Source organism: Onychomys torridus, chromosome 6 (genome assembly GCF_903995425.1).
Source record: "Onychomys torridus chromosome 6, mOncTor1.1, whole genome shotgun sequence".
NCBI lineage: Eukaryota > Metazoa > Chordata > Mammalia > Rodentia > Cricetidae > Onychomys > Onychomys torridus.
The window spans coordinates 48,440,002-48,454,015 of NC_050448.1; the positions used below are offsets into that span (position 1 = coordinate 48,440,002).

Below are 14,014 nucleotides of genomic sequence, written 5' to 3' on the forward strand. Positions count from 1 at the left end.
AAGGAATGGGGAGAAAATGATAGAAGACACAGGGAATCCCATCTACAAAAACTTACACCACATATACACAGAGAAAAGTAAATAAACAATTACTTAAATATGTTAAAAATAGGATATAACACTGAATAAAACATGCAAGAGTTCTCAGTTTCATAGAATTAATACTTGGAAAAAATTATCCAAAGATATAAATTAAAATTTGATACATGTTATCATACTCTATTACTTTATGTAGTATACATATGTTCATGTGTGTGCATGTAAATATATGTATGTTTTAATGTGTATATAATTATAAGTACCATGGAGAGAGAAAATAATCTGCTTAAATGTAGTAAGACTGTAGAGATAAGGATGTGCTGGCTAGTTTTATGTCAGCTTGACCCAAGCTGGGCTCATTAGAGCAGAGGGCCATCAACTGCAAAAAAGTTTCCATTAGACCTGACAATAGGAAAGACTGTAGGGTGTTTTCTCAATTAGAGACTGATGGAGGAGGCCCTGGCTATTGTGACTGTGCCACTTTTCACCTGTAAGAAAGGTCAGGCCATGAGTAAACAAGCCATGAGAACCAATGCAATAAACCGCACTCCTTCATGACCTCTGCATCAGCTCCTGCCTTCAGGTTATACCCAAACTTCCATCAATGATGAACAGCGATGTAGAAGTATAAGCCAAATAAAGCTTTTCATCCCAAAGTTGCTTTGGTCATGGTGTTTCATCACAACAGCAATAGTAATACTAATAAGACAAAGGACTAAAACTTTGAAATGGAATCATCTGGTCCTGCCACAGGATATTTGAGGACAGACTCTCACACCATGAGAGGGATTTATGTTTGTACAGAAAAGCATATAAAGAGAATGCTAGGCAGAAAACAGTGAGCATATATACCCTGAATGAGTAGGAGTTGGGGCATGCATGCCTGCTCCAAACAACATCTCACTAAACTTGAGGATAGTAAGCAAGGGTTGATAGAGTTGTGTGAGTAAAGACTATTGAAATCATGGTCAGGGGCAGGAAACCTCTGTGCTTTTCTGGGAGTTGTCGAGTGATGTGAGAAGCTCTAGAAAGACTTTGAACAGAGGAGTGACATGTTCTAACTCCTTCTTTAAAAGCTTCATTCTGCCTTCTGGGCTGGAGATTAAGAGTTGAGGGGGTTCAGGGCAAAGGTGGATGAGTTACTGGGCTGTTGCAATATTCTAAGAGAATAGTGCAGATGGCCTTGCTCAAGGTGGTGACAGGGATGGCAGGTGGTTATGGTAGGATGAGACGCTGATTCCTTTTTATTTATTTGCTGTGCTGGGGATCAAACTCAGGGCCACATGCCTTCAAGGCAAGCACTCTAACATTGAGCTGTGCCCCAAAGCCCTCTGGCTTCAATTCTGTTGGGAGCTTATAGGATTTTCTGGTGTCTTCAGTATTGAGTATAAGAGAAAAGCAAAACCTCCCTTTTGCTAAGTTTTAAAAAATGTGCATTTGTGAGAAAATAATGGTAAATAAAGATCTGGATATATACATAAATTCAACTATAAACTTGTAGTATGGAAATTGGTGTCTCAGAAGACATTAGTAAGAATCCTTAAGAACAAATTAACTTGATCATATGATGAAAAAGAAATGAAGTAACACACACACACACACACACACGTCTTTAACTAAAATTTGTTTTAAATTTCATTCACTACATGTTTTTCTTTAACATAGAAGAATAAACACCTTTATTACATGAGCCATGAATGGTGGTTTATTTGCCTTTGCAGGCTTTGATCTTCCTCAGATAGAACTCCACCTCCTCGCCTCCCTGAACCTAGCCCTCTGCTCTGCTACACTGGCTGGTCTTGGGGCCATCTAGGCAAGAAGCCTGTCCTGCTGGAGCCACTCCTTCCGAAGACCACCGATTTTGGTGTTCTCTCTCCTTTTATAACATTTCTTTTGAATTTTCTGCAATTGTTTTTTGTTTTAAAACTCTTCCTCCTCAGGAGCCAGCTGGGCTGGGCCCCCTTCTCACAGCCAGTGGCAGTGCGGAGTGGGGCTGGTACCATTGGCGGTGCATTGTGCTCTCAATAAGCACGATGCAGTTCTTCACCAGGGTCTTGGTGCAGGCCAACTTGTTATGGGATGCGTTGTAGACAGCATCCATGATGCCTGTTTTGCAAGTATGATACTCAGAGCCCCATAACAGTTCCCGACATCCAATCTTAAGGCTCAGTACTTCTTACTGCTTAGTCCTCAAACTTGGACTGGGTCTATATGACGAAGGCCAATGTCAGTGTTGATCTCAAGCTGTCCCAGCTCATGCTTCTGCTTTTTGTGGTAGAACTTTCTCTTACCCCAGGTCTTGCGGAGCTTGTGCCAGTAGTCCCAAGAGATGCCAACTGCTTGATGCTGGCTGGACATAGCAACTATGTCCAAAGTTTTGCAGAAGTTATGAGAACCTAGTAGAAAACATACAGAAGATTTTTAACGTTGACCTTCTCTCAGGCTAATCATAAGTAAGGATGACACTCTCAGCATGATGGTCAGTTTCCATTACCAGACAGCCACCTGCTTTCAAGAGTAAGTAACTGATACTTTACAGTATAATGTGTTACTAAGTTTCCAGGCTCATTTATGAGTATTAAATACACTTTTATTTCAAAATATTTTTTAGTTCAGATGGTTTTATTTTAACAACATCTTATCATAAAGAATGAGCATTTGAATACATACATATATGTGTATGTGTGTGTGCATATATATACATATATATGTATATGTATATGTATATGTAATATCCTGTGAAGAAACAAGGAATTTCAGGTAGCAAAGAACTTGAAATTGTTTTAACTTTTTTTTTTTTTTTCAACACAGGGTTTCTCTGTATAGTTTTGGTACCTGTCCTGGATTTCTCTCAGTAGACCAGGCTGGCTTTGAACTCACAGAGATCTGCCTGGCTCTGTCTCCCGAGTGCTGGGCTTAAAGGTGTGTCACCAACCCCCCAGCGAAATTGTTTTAATTTTAAGGTGATGTTTATAGCTCAGAGGTATACAATATAGCATATGTTGTATCCTAGTAAATTTATAATGTTAGAACCTTAACCTAATATGCACAGAACATTTTGAATAACGAGAGGAAGGATTTAGGTATTAGAAGAATTTAAAACCCAAGACCCATGTAATGTTAAGGAGACATATCAGTTGGTAAAATATATGATTCACCAGGGCCTATGTTCAGTCTCCAGTACCCATGTAAAACATGGGGCCTAGTAGCATACTTGAGTCCAAGCACTGGAAAGGTAGACAGAAGGATACCTGGGGTTCCCTGACCAACCAGCAAGCAACCCTAATTAGTGAATTCCAGGCCGGTGAGAGACCCTAGATACAAAACAAAACAAAACAAAAACAAGATTAATGGGGCTAAAGTGATTTAAGAGCACTTACTCTTCTTGGAGAAGACACATGTTGTTCTGTTCCCAGTGCTACTGGTAGCTTACAACCATTGTTTAACTTCATTTCCAGGGGTTTCATCCCCTTCTATGCTCTCTGCATGCACTGGGAAAGCATGCGGTTTGATTACATACATGTAACATATGGAACAAAAACAATTCTTAACAGCAAAGCAAAGTGGGTGGCTTCTGAAATATGACATCAGAGGTTTCCTCTGGCTTCTACACAAAAGTGCATAGTTGTATATATGCTTCTGCATACGTACAAACAGGTACACATATGCAACATAATTTACAGTTATACTAAAGAGTGACATGTCTGCTGAGGCTGTAGAGCATAGATAGCATCCCATAGAGTAAAAAGTCTATAGTTTTGCTACAATATTATTAAAACATACACATGATTTTTACAACTATGTGGATTATAGGACAATACTAATTTAAAGGGAAAAATAATTTGCTTTCTTAAAAGACTGAATCAGAAAACTGGAATATTGTGTTTATGTGTCCTATGATTCAACCCAAATTGTAGTTCTTGAATTTCTGACTGTCAAAAGGAAAAGAAAACCACTATTGGTCATGTTGATCTCATCAGCTAATAAAAAACTGGTAAAAAAGCAAAGCTGTTTAGGGGCCCTAGTTATGCAGGATGACCAGCTTAGTTGATTTGAAAGTCATTATGTACACATACATATATAATATATACATGTACATACACACACACACACATACACACACACACACACACACACACACACACACATACAAACACACACATATACACATATGTAATTAGCTTTCAGGTAACAAATTCATCTTAAAATGAATCTAGACACATTTACTCTTATTCCATTCTGTACTGCTAGCCCGTGCTCTTTTTAGAAAGTTTTTAGCAGATGCCTTCCTCACTATGGTTGTGGTGCCTCAGCCAGAATCATATCAGGTAGATGATGATGTGAAAGACACTGTCGCCAACCAGACACGGCACTCAGTGCTTTCTCACAGCCATCTCAGCCCTGAGCTAAAAGAACTGGTTCTGCCCCTATGTGTTTCTGACTGAATGTATCTAACCCCTATCTGGTACCATCTTATGGGAGACGACAGAACAGGGGACTCTGTGGTTTTTCCAGATTAGCCTCTTGCTTGAACTATGACAATGAGTATAGGCTTGATTATCACTTTCATGTTTTCTGTGTTAAATAGGCTACTCTGGGACTTCAAAGCTCATTTCTCTCCAGTTCAACTGATTCCTTGGTAAACAGTGTTCTAGTCTCCACCCAAAGTACTGCCTCAGGTTTTATGTCAGCTGGGCTAAAATATGTAAGTTTAATTACCTAGTATACTTTATAAATTTTAGTGGGAACTATTAGATTAGTAGATGAAAGGGACCTGAACTCAGCTAGAAGTTACAATTAAGAAAATAAGTTTCACAATCATTAGTGTGAGAACTAGCATCCCTTTAAAATTCTCAAAGTAAAAGAGTCAAGGACACAATGAATTTAAGTCAACCAGAAGTGGAAACAGAGGAACATCCTTATGGGCACCCTGCCTGCTAATATATATGCTGAGCGCCAGGAATGATTTTTATCCTGAATCAGAAGAGGTGGATTCGATTCATATTCTTGGTTCCAATGACAAATCCCAGATATGAGATGATTATTTGGAGATGAGCAATACATCATAAGGGCAATGTTCAAACTATGGCAGTCAATGAGACAGCTGAGGAGACAGTTAAAACAGAAGACAGAACCCTGGAGAACTATTTTATGGGCTGGCAGAAGGAACTGGTGGTAGTTGTGAATCACAGTCACTTTTCTTCATAAGCATTTACTTCATGGACTTTCAGTAAATCAAATAATATAACATGGAATTGCAATTATAAAGGTATTTATTTAGGTAACCCTAGTGACTGTTCTCAGTTATATAATTTTCTGAAAATCTGACTTTCAAAAACATAAATGAGTAAACATTCTTTGTGCCCTGCCCCCTGTTCCAAAATCTGTTCTTCCAATGAACTTTCTATAGGCTATAGATCATATTAGGTATCTCAAAATTAAGATATTATTCATTAAAGGATTCTGTTTTCCTAACTTCTAACTGAAGTGGTGTCATGAATATACTTCAAAATCAGATTTATCATCTCTTGTGTTTTAAACATAAATAATTGTTAAGTAAATGAAAATTTACTTTAAGAACATTAAAATTTAATGAACATAGCAACATTCCCTTAAGTCTACTTAACATGTTCTTCTGGGGAATATTTTAGTTATTTCTTATTCCTCCAATTTTTTGATAACTTGCATTGGCAAATTTTATTTCTAAGTTAAAGTACTATTTGATTCTAAGTAACATAAATCATATATTTAATGTTAGTCCTAAATAATTATAAATTAATAAGGCTGTTTGGATGAGATTAGCATAAAGTACTATGTATTGCTTTTTAAGAAATGGTCAGTGGGATGTCCAAAGGACCTAGTTTGTGGGGAACTAAGAGTGTGCCTGGAGAGGTGACTTCAGTTTTATCATCGGAAAAGTTCCTTACAAATAGGGATATGTTGTCTATTCCATAAAATATCCAGAGGCTAGAAGTTTGGTGTTAACTACAGGGAGGGGAAAAGGGAGAGAGAAAATACTATTTGTTTCTCAAAATCCACACTCCCCTATTTTGAGATAATAGAGATCTCATATCCTGCTTAGCAACAAACTGAAAATACCTTCAGCCTGCTTTGCAGCACTCTGCATCTTTGTTACTGTGTTCTGGCCCAGGAGATGTGAGCAGCATTGGTCTGTGAGGTTTCTAATTCTTTGGGAGGTTCCAGCTTTCTCTTCTTTGTCTTTGCTCTCTATTGGGTGAGTCAGATTGAAAGAGCTAGGGTGTGAAAGAGAATAATTCTACTCTTGTTTTGAGCCCTCTTTTTCCAGAAAATTTTCTGTAAGTTAGAAGAAAGGTTTGCCACTGTTGGGATCCTTGATTCTGGAGTTCTTGATCCTTTTCTGTTTCTCATCATAAAACTCTTTAGACTCATACATGTGGACATTCTTGTCTTCACTGTCTTTGTTAGGTGTCATGTTTATTAAACATTAGGTATGCCATTAGATCAGTTTTTCATGGATATATTAGTTGTTAAAGATAAATTTAGGGTTTTTATTTCTTCTCTTAACAATCCTTGTTTGTGGCTGGGGAGTGGCTTAGCCATTAAAGTGCTGGCTACATGAGCTCTATTTTGGATCCCCAGAAATCCTATAATGCCAGATGGGCATAGAATGCAACTTATAATTTTAGCATTGAACTCTAGAGACAGGGCATCCCCAGAGCAAGCTGGATAGGGTGGGCCTTGAGTTTGAATATGTGGCACTGTTTCTTTGAGAATAGAGGAAAAGCAACCTGGGAATAATTCTCGTCATCAACCTCAGCTTCTAATGCAACTGCACCCATACACATGTACTGCCACACAGACAGACATGTATTTACACTACACATCATATGTATGTGAACACTCATGTATACTCACACACACACATGAAAAACAGAAAAAGAAAAAAAAAATGGTAATGTTGGTAGCTTATTTAGTCTTTCAGTATTCTCTATGGTGTAAAGTTTTCTTTCCACATCTCTGGTATTATTATGACTTAGCATATACTCGCTTCATGCCAGATAGATTTGGTAAAGGTATGGACTGAAAAAATAAGTCTGTAATAGAAATTTCTGAGTATCTTTAGGATAAAAATGTGAACAATAGTGTGATAGGCTAAATTTTGATAAACAACAATGGAGAGAAATTTATAAATGTTGTTGATATATATATAGGGAGCATTTGTGAACTGATTTACACAGAAGTCTTCTGCTAATTGTGTATGCAAAAGAATCAGAAGCCTTGACACTGTCTCCTTTTCTGAAACCAAGAAACAAGGTCTCAATCCCTCAAGCCGGGCACTCAGTGCAGATGAGTGTTGAACTTTTGACTCCTAAGTCATAGGTAAGACTTGACTCAGATCTGAGATGACCTTCTTCTGAACAGTGAAATGTGAGAACCCAGAAACACATGGGTTGGACACCTGAGTTCAAGAAGAGCTCATTCTCTTTCTTTTACAGTCTCTTTCCTCAAAGATGCCCTAGGTCTGGAATTCTGAAATCATTCATCAACTGAGGAATGAAAAGAAAAGACATATAAGGCTAACCCACCTATAGCTGAAGAAGTAAAATGAGGAATTCTACTGCTGCAGTCTCCTCAAGTGTAGAAAAATGAAAATTTCCCCTGTTTTTCTTAAAACTGTAATTTCTATTTTGAGCCCCTGCTTCCTGCCATGCATAAGCAATGGTCTTGTTAGTTAATCACTTGGGTGACTTTCATGAAGTCCATTTCAAAATTTCTTCTTCCCTCCATTTCCCATGGACAGATATGGGCTCATATAGGCATATCTGAAATGATGGTATGTAGTAGTCAATGGCCAAGTGCTCGAGCAGTAGCTATACATCCTGCTTTCTGTTATTCTGAAGCCCATCCATCTGCCTGGGGTTCTAGCATCTGACCTGCAGTTATGAACATCACTATCAAGTTAATAAGGCTACATGCAGGTCTTCTTATCGTACTTGTCTTTCCTTTCACAGGATATGGATGAGTTTAGAAGTTGTCTACAGCTCCCACCACTCACCCAGCTTCACGGACCTGTGACACCATCTCAGGGACCTTAGCTTATCTTGTCTGACTATGGATTGAAATGGCTTCCACTTTTGCCCCTCCAAACATACACATACAAAAGTAAAAGCACAAATTTGTAGTGTTCTGGATCTCTCCAAGTTATTCCTCAATCACATACAATTTTGGTTTTACAAGTCAAAAATATCACTCCCTGCTCTAATTTAGATAATTGTAATGTTTCAATTGAAGAGAGAGTGGAATCTGATTAGCAAGTTAAGATTTTTATTTTCTCTGTATTCCCCTGACTGTCCTGTAACTCACTTTGTAGACCAGGCTGACCTCGAACTCACAGAGATCTTCTTGCCTCTTCCTTCTGAGTGCTGGCCACAGGTTAAGATTTGTATTCTACCTTTAATGAAAAGCTGGCTACTGAATATTAAAGCTCCAGAATTATTATTACTCTTATTAATTTTAATTTCCATTTATGTTTCTGAGGAACTCCTCTTCCTCCTGGCAAGGGAGGCACAGGTCCAGTTTGAAAGGGGGAAAGGTGATGAGTTGCACCAGGAAATTGCCATCTCAGAGAATTACATTGCCACTTCATGTATTATTCACTGTGAGCATTTCCTGCTCTGATCAATACTCTCTAATAAATATGTCATGCTTAGATCCTGCTCTGAGGACTGTCACTGTGCACATCCTGGCCTGAAGACCTTGGTGAGCAGCACTCTCCTCCCTCTGTATAAAACAACCAGAGCATTTGACCCAGACCAATGTGTAGACCAGGGCTTGTTTTTATCTTACTCCTTTGTATCATTCCACTCTATCATCCTCTGGTTCTCCTCCTCCAACAAAGAATTAGATTAAAGTTAGACTTACTCCATAAATGGAAAGCTGAAATTCATATTGCTCCTCAGTAGATAATGAGATCTAAATATAGGTAGAAAATGCATTGCAAGGGGAAATTTCTTCTTTTATGTAATCACAAAACCTCAGGCTGCAGGGAGTAGAGAGGTGAATAGCCCCTAAACTACTACATCTCAGTGACCATCGTGACTTTGCACTGACTATTCCTAGAGATTACTTAAGAGTAGCCCTCATCACTAGGAGGGGACAGTAGTCATGAGCCTGTCTGTACACACACACACACACACACACACACACACACACACACACACTCACTTACTTTAGGAATGAATTATAACTTTACTCATATTTTGAATAGAGAAGCCTGAATAGGATTTGGATTACATTTTTTCCTCTGTTATATGTAAATACACACACACACAACCTTACTCTGTAATATTTGCTTAATCAACATTGTTTGACAGTTAAAATATAAAAAATAAAAACAAATAAATAAAAAATAAAAATAGAGTTACAACCCATTTTAAATTGAGTCAGTCCTAAATTCACAAAATAGAAAAAGGACAATTAGAGAGAAGGGAGTAACCAGTAAGCTATATTAAGGAGTTGTTTCAATTAGAAGTATTAATTAAATAGATTTAATTAGAGGTAGAAGTTATATTAAAATATATGACCTCAAATAATTTTTCCTTTCCTTGCTTCTGGCAAAATGCTTATTATCCAAAAGTAGTAATTGGTATTAGCTTTAGTTTGCTGCAATCTAGTTTAACTTTAATTAAATTGAATATCAGTTAAATAATTATGAAAATTGGCTAATTTAGGAATGAATTTTATTCTCTTCTTGCATAATTAATTTATGAAACTAATTGTGTATTAATTTTGCCTCCCAGACTTGAAAAAATTCTAAATATAGTTTACATGTGATCTAATAGCAGAAACATTTTAGTTGTATGGGTATATGTTTTTATGAGAGGCAATGGTCTCATCATGTTGCATTAATTTTTATTATATTTAGTTTTGTGTATATATCTGTGTGTGGATATATGCAAATTAGTACAGGCATCTGCAGAGGCCACAAGCATCACATCCTCTAGTGCTGGAGTTAATAGGCAGTTGGGAGTCACCTGACTTGGATATTGGAAATGAACTCATGTCCATGGCAAGAGCAGTGTATGCTCTTAACCCTTGAGCCATTCCCCAACTTCAACCTCATAATCTTGAAATTTGAAAAAAGAAAGTTAATTGTTTCATAGTAAGGACTTAGACTATCCAGACAAGATATTTCTATGTAAGGATATAGTCTTCATACAGAACCTTAATTATGAGTGCATTGAAGTAATATATAATGCCATTCATTCCTACCTAGGTTAAGATATAAACCAGCTTGATCATGGTATCTCCCCTGCCAAGTAAATAAGTACATAGGAACTCAAGAAATTTAGACCTACACCTGTGGAGCCTCCATGGGACTGGACTAGGCCTTCTGCATCATCAAGTCAACTATGTAGCTTGATCTGCTTAAGGGACCCCCAGGAAGTAGGATCAGGATCCATCCCTGGTGTATGAGCAGGCTTTTTGGAGACCACTACTTATGGTGGTGTGAGAGTCCGTTTTTAGGTTCCTCAGTGGCTTTACCAAGCAGGTCCGCATAGAGGATGATTACAACCAATAGCCTGAGAGCAGATGTCTGAAATGGTCGGCACTTGGCTGTGCTGGGGGAGGAGGTCTTCTGCTGCACCCCTTGGCATCTCTATAAATACCCTGGGGCAGAGACAGGGCCATTGGAAAAGGTTCCAGGCCCTCTCGAGGCTATCCTTCACTTTCTATCTGTTTATCTCCACAATCTAAATCCGTCTATCTAATATTTCCTGCTGCTCACACTCAAGAAACTCTGGGGAGCTGTGGGGGTTGGTGGGTAAACACCCCGCATGGTGGGACACCTCCTACAGCCTTGAGACAGGGGGAGGGGCTTGGTCCTGCCTCTACTGAATGTACCAGGGTCTGCTGACTCCCCATGGGAGACCTTACCTTCTTGTAGAAGGAAATGGGGGTTGGGTTGTGAGGGAACAGAAGGGGCAAGAGGATGGAAGAAGGAGATCTGTGTCTGGTATATAAAATGAATTTTAAAAAAATAGATATAAACCAGAAGTTTTCAGAGCTTTGGAGCAGTAAAAGTCAATTCAACAACAAAAGTTCTTTAGAAATTTAAGGAGCTCAGTACAAGAGGTTTATTCCTTTCTTGTGTAGATTAATGTTCATTACAAAGCCAAGTCAGCTGATATGGCCTCAAGGAATTAAATCAGGCTGGTTGGAGGAGCCCAAGAACAACTGATTCTGTGACAATTTTATTGTTAGCAATTAGACTTTCCATACTTTTATCAGAAACAGAGTATGATGGCAATTGCCAAGATCAGTACAATTGTAATGCCAGAATTCAATGACATTTGCAAGCTATTCAAGACACACAAGATTAATGTCAAAGACCAACTGTCCTGTTGAGCATTCATGCTGCCTTAACTTCCAGGGAAGGAAAGAGAAACACATAATGGTCTGAATGCTTCAGTGCCTGAGGGAGTGTGCTAATCTTTCAGGAACAGGAAAGCACACAGTGCCCCAGAAGTCATGGACTCTAACCTGAAAAACCTCTTTGAGGCATGCCTCTCAAGGCAGCTAGGCCAGGACAACTCCATGATCCCCTCCACACTTAAAGGAAACTTTATTTACCCAAATTCCAAAAGGCAGAAGAGACAAATGACTATGTATGGTACCTATTAGCATATTGTAGCAAATCCTGGGCTTCAGGATTTTTCATTATCATAAGTACCTGTTACACATTCCAAAGTCCATGGGAGTATCCTAGCTCTTCTCAGTATTTCTCACCTCCTCCTTTACCCTAAACTCCTTCCAACTCAGGAGCTTTCCTCCCACTAAAATCAGGAACAAGGCAAGGCTGTCCCCTCTCCCCATACTTATTCAATATAGTACTTGAAGTTCTAGCCAGAGCAATAAAACAACATAAGAAGATTAAGGGGATACAAATTGGTAAGGAAGAAGTCAAGCTTTCCCTATTTGCAGATGACATGATAGTATACATGAGTGACCCCAAAATTTCAACCAAGGAACTGATACAGCTTATAAAAACCTTCAGCAACATAGCAGGATACAAGATCAACTCAAAAAAATCAGTAGCTCTCCTCCTGTATTTATGATACATAAATTTTGCAGCTGCTCTAGATAGTCAAGATTTCTCAAATATTTATCCAGACAGCTCCAGGTTGATTCTGAGTAAAACATTCTTCAAATCATATTAATAGTTATAAAAATGTACTATGTGTGCTCAAAATCCTTTGAAAACACACATGGTGGTTTTATGGCTCCCTGTGAGCCAGAGAAGATGCCTTTGTAACTAATTGTATGTCCTGTCAATGGTGCTGCTCCACTGGCCAGAATTTAGTGTCTTGCTTTAAATTGTAGGCACCTTTGGCTGGTAGTTAGCAAATATCCTAAAGTACTAAATCATTTTTTGGGGGGCAGATATTTGTATCAATCCTCATACAGTTCATGGGCCAGGGAATCTCTGAGAAAGGCTTTTCTGCATTTCCTGCCAGTCTCCCAGGTCATAACTACTTGGCCTGATTATTGAGGTAATATCGCATTAATACTAGGAAAAGAGATTTTCCCTTTTTTGGGGGAGGGTGTTCTTTGAGACAGGGTTTCTCTGTGTAGCTTTGCTCTTTTCCTGTGTCTTGCTCTGTGGCTCAGGCTGGCCTCGCACTCAAAGAGATCTGCCTGGCTCTGCCTCCCAAGTGCTGGGTTTAAAGGTGTGCGCCACAAAGAGGGGTTGGGGATTTAGCTCAGTGGTAGAGCGCTTGCCTAGCTAAGCTCAAGGCCCTGGGTTCAATCCTCAGCTAAAAAAAAAATACTAGGAAAAGAAATTGGTTTGAGCTCAACGGTCAAAAATTTAATTTGGTGACGGTCAGTTTTGTTCTGCATCTTTTAAGCTTGTCCAACTTTCAGTCTTTGTTGTAAGTTCTCACGTTGGTTACTGTAGTGTTATAGCAGCCTCAGACCGAGGACAGACAAGCAGATGTGTCTGAGGTCCAGTAAAGCTCTATTTCCTACAAGAGGAGACACACAGACGTGAACAAGAGCTGGAGTCTGCCCATCCTGTTACCCTAATTACCCACAGAATATGCATATTTTATTCCAAATAGAATCTCTGTTTATTGCTCAATTACTATGTTATAATTAAACAAATGAGTATTATGACTATAATTATGTTCATTATAACCATAGGTTTTCACATTAGTTTGGTTTTTTTTTTTTTTTGGAGGGGGGTCAGTTCTCATGTGAAAATGACTTCATATTTATAAGGACTTGTTAAATAAGGAAATTAAAACTCAGAAAGGCTGATTTATTTCTGCTATCACATCTTTGGCAAACAGAAGAAAGCCTTAGGGCTCCATGGCTAACATCCACAGTGTTAGAGTTTCTAAGGAAGTGAGTTAGATGTGGCACTGCCAGTAGGGCTGCCAGATGAGCTTCATGACCAAGTAGGAGCCAGTGACTCTAGATGACTGTGGCCAGGTGGTGGTGGGGCACGCCTTTAATCCCAGCACTCTGGAGGCAGAGCCAGGCAGATCTCTGTGAGTTGGAGGCCAGCCTGGTCTGACAAGTGAGCTCCAGGACAGGCGCAAAGCTACACAGAGAAACCCTGTCTCAGAAAACAAACAAACAAACAAACAAAAAAAAGTGAAAATAAAGTAGACCATTTTGATCTTTGATTCCTGTAAATTGAGGATCATTAGAGCAGCTAAACTTTTCTTACACAAATCTTAAGTCTTTGAGTTTTAGAGACAGTTTTATCAAGTTGTATTAATTTATTAACGATGCTGTGTCACCTTAAGAATTCATTCATTTAATGAAACGGAGTTGAGGTCAGAAAGGATAAAAAAATGTGTCTTTTTGGTTTTTTTTAGGGGAAACTTCACATGTAGAAAATCTGTAGTGACTTTTCAGTAGAGGAGGGTCTTTTGAAGATACCTCATTTAAATATTCTTCAGGATTTCTGAAAGGATTTTCA

The 14,014-nt window shown here is 38.6% G+C and overlaps 1 pseudogene; it reads right to left on the reverse strand.

Moving 5' to 3' along the window:
- Positions 1 to 1,744: 1,744 nt before the first annotated feature.
- LOC118586161 lies at positions 1,745 to 6,493 on the reverse strand (annotated as a pseudogene).
- Positions 6,494 to 14,014: the final 7,521 nt, after the last annotated feature.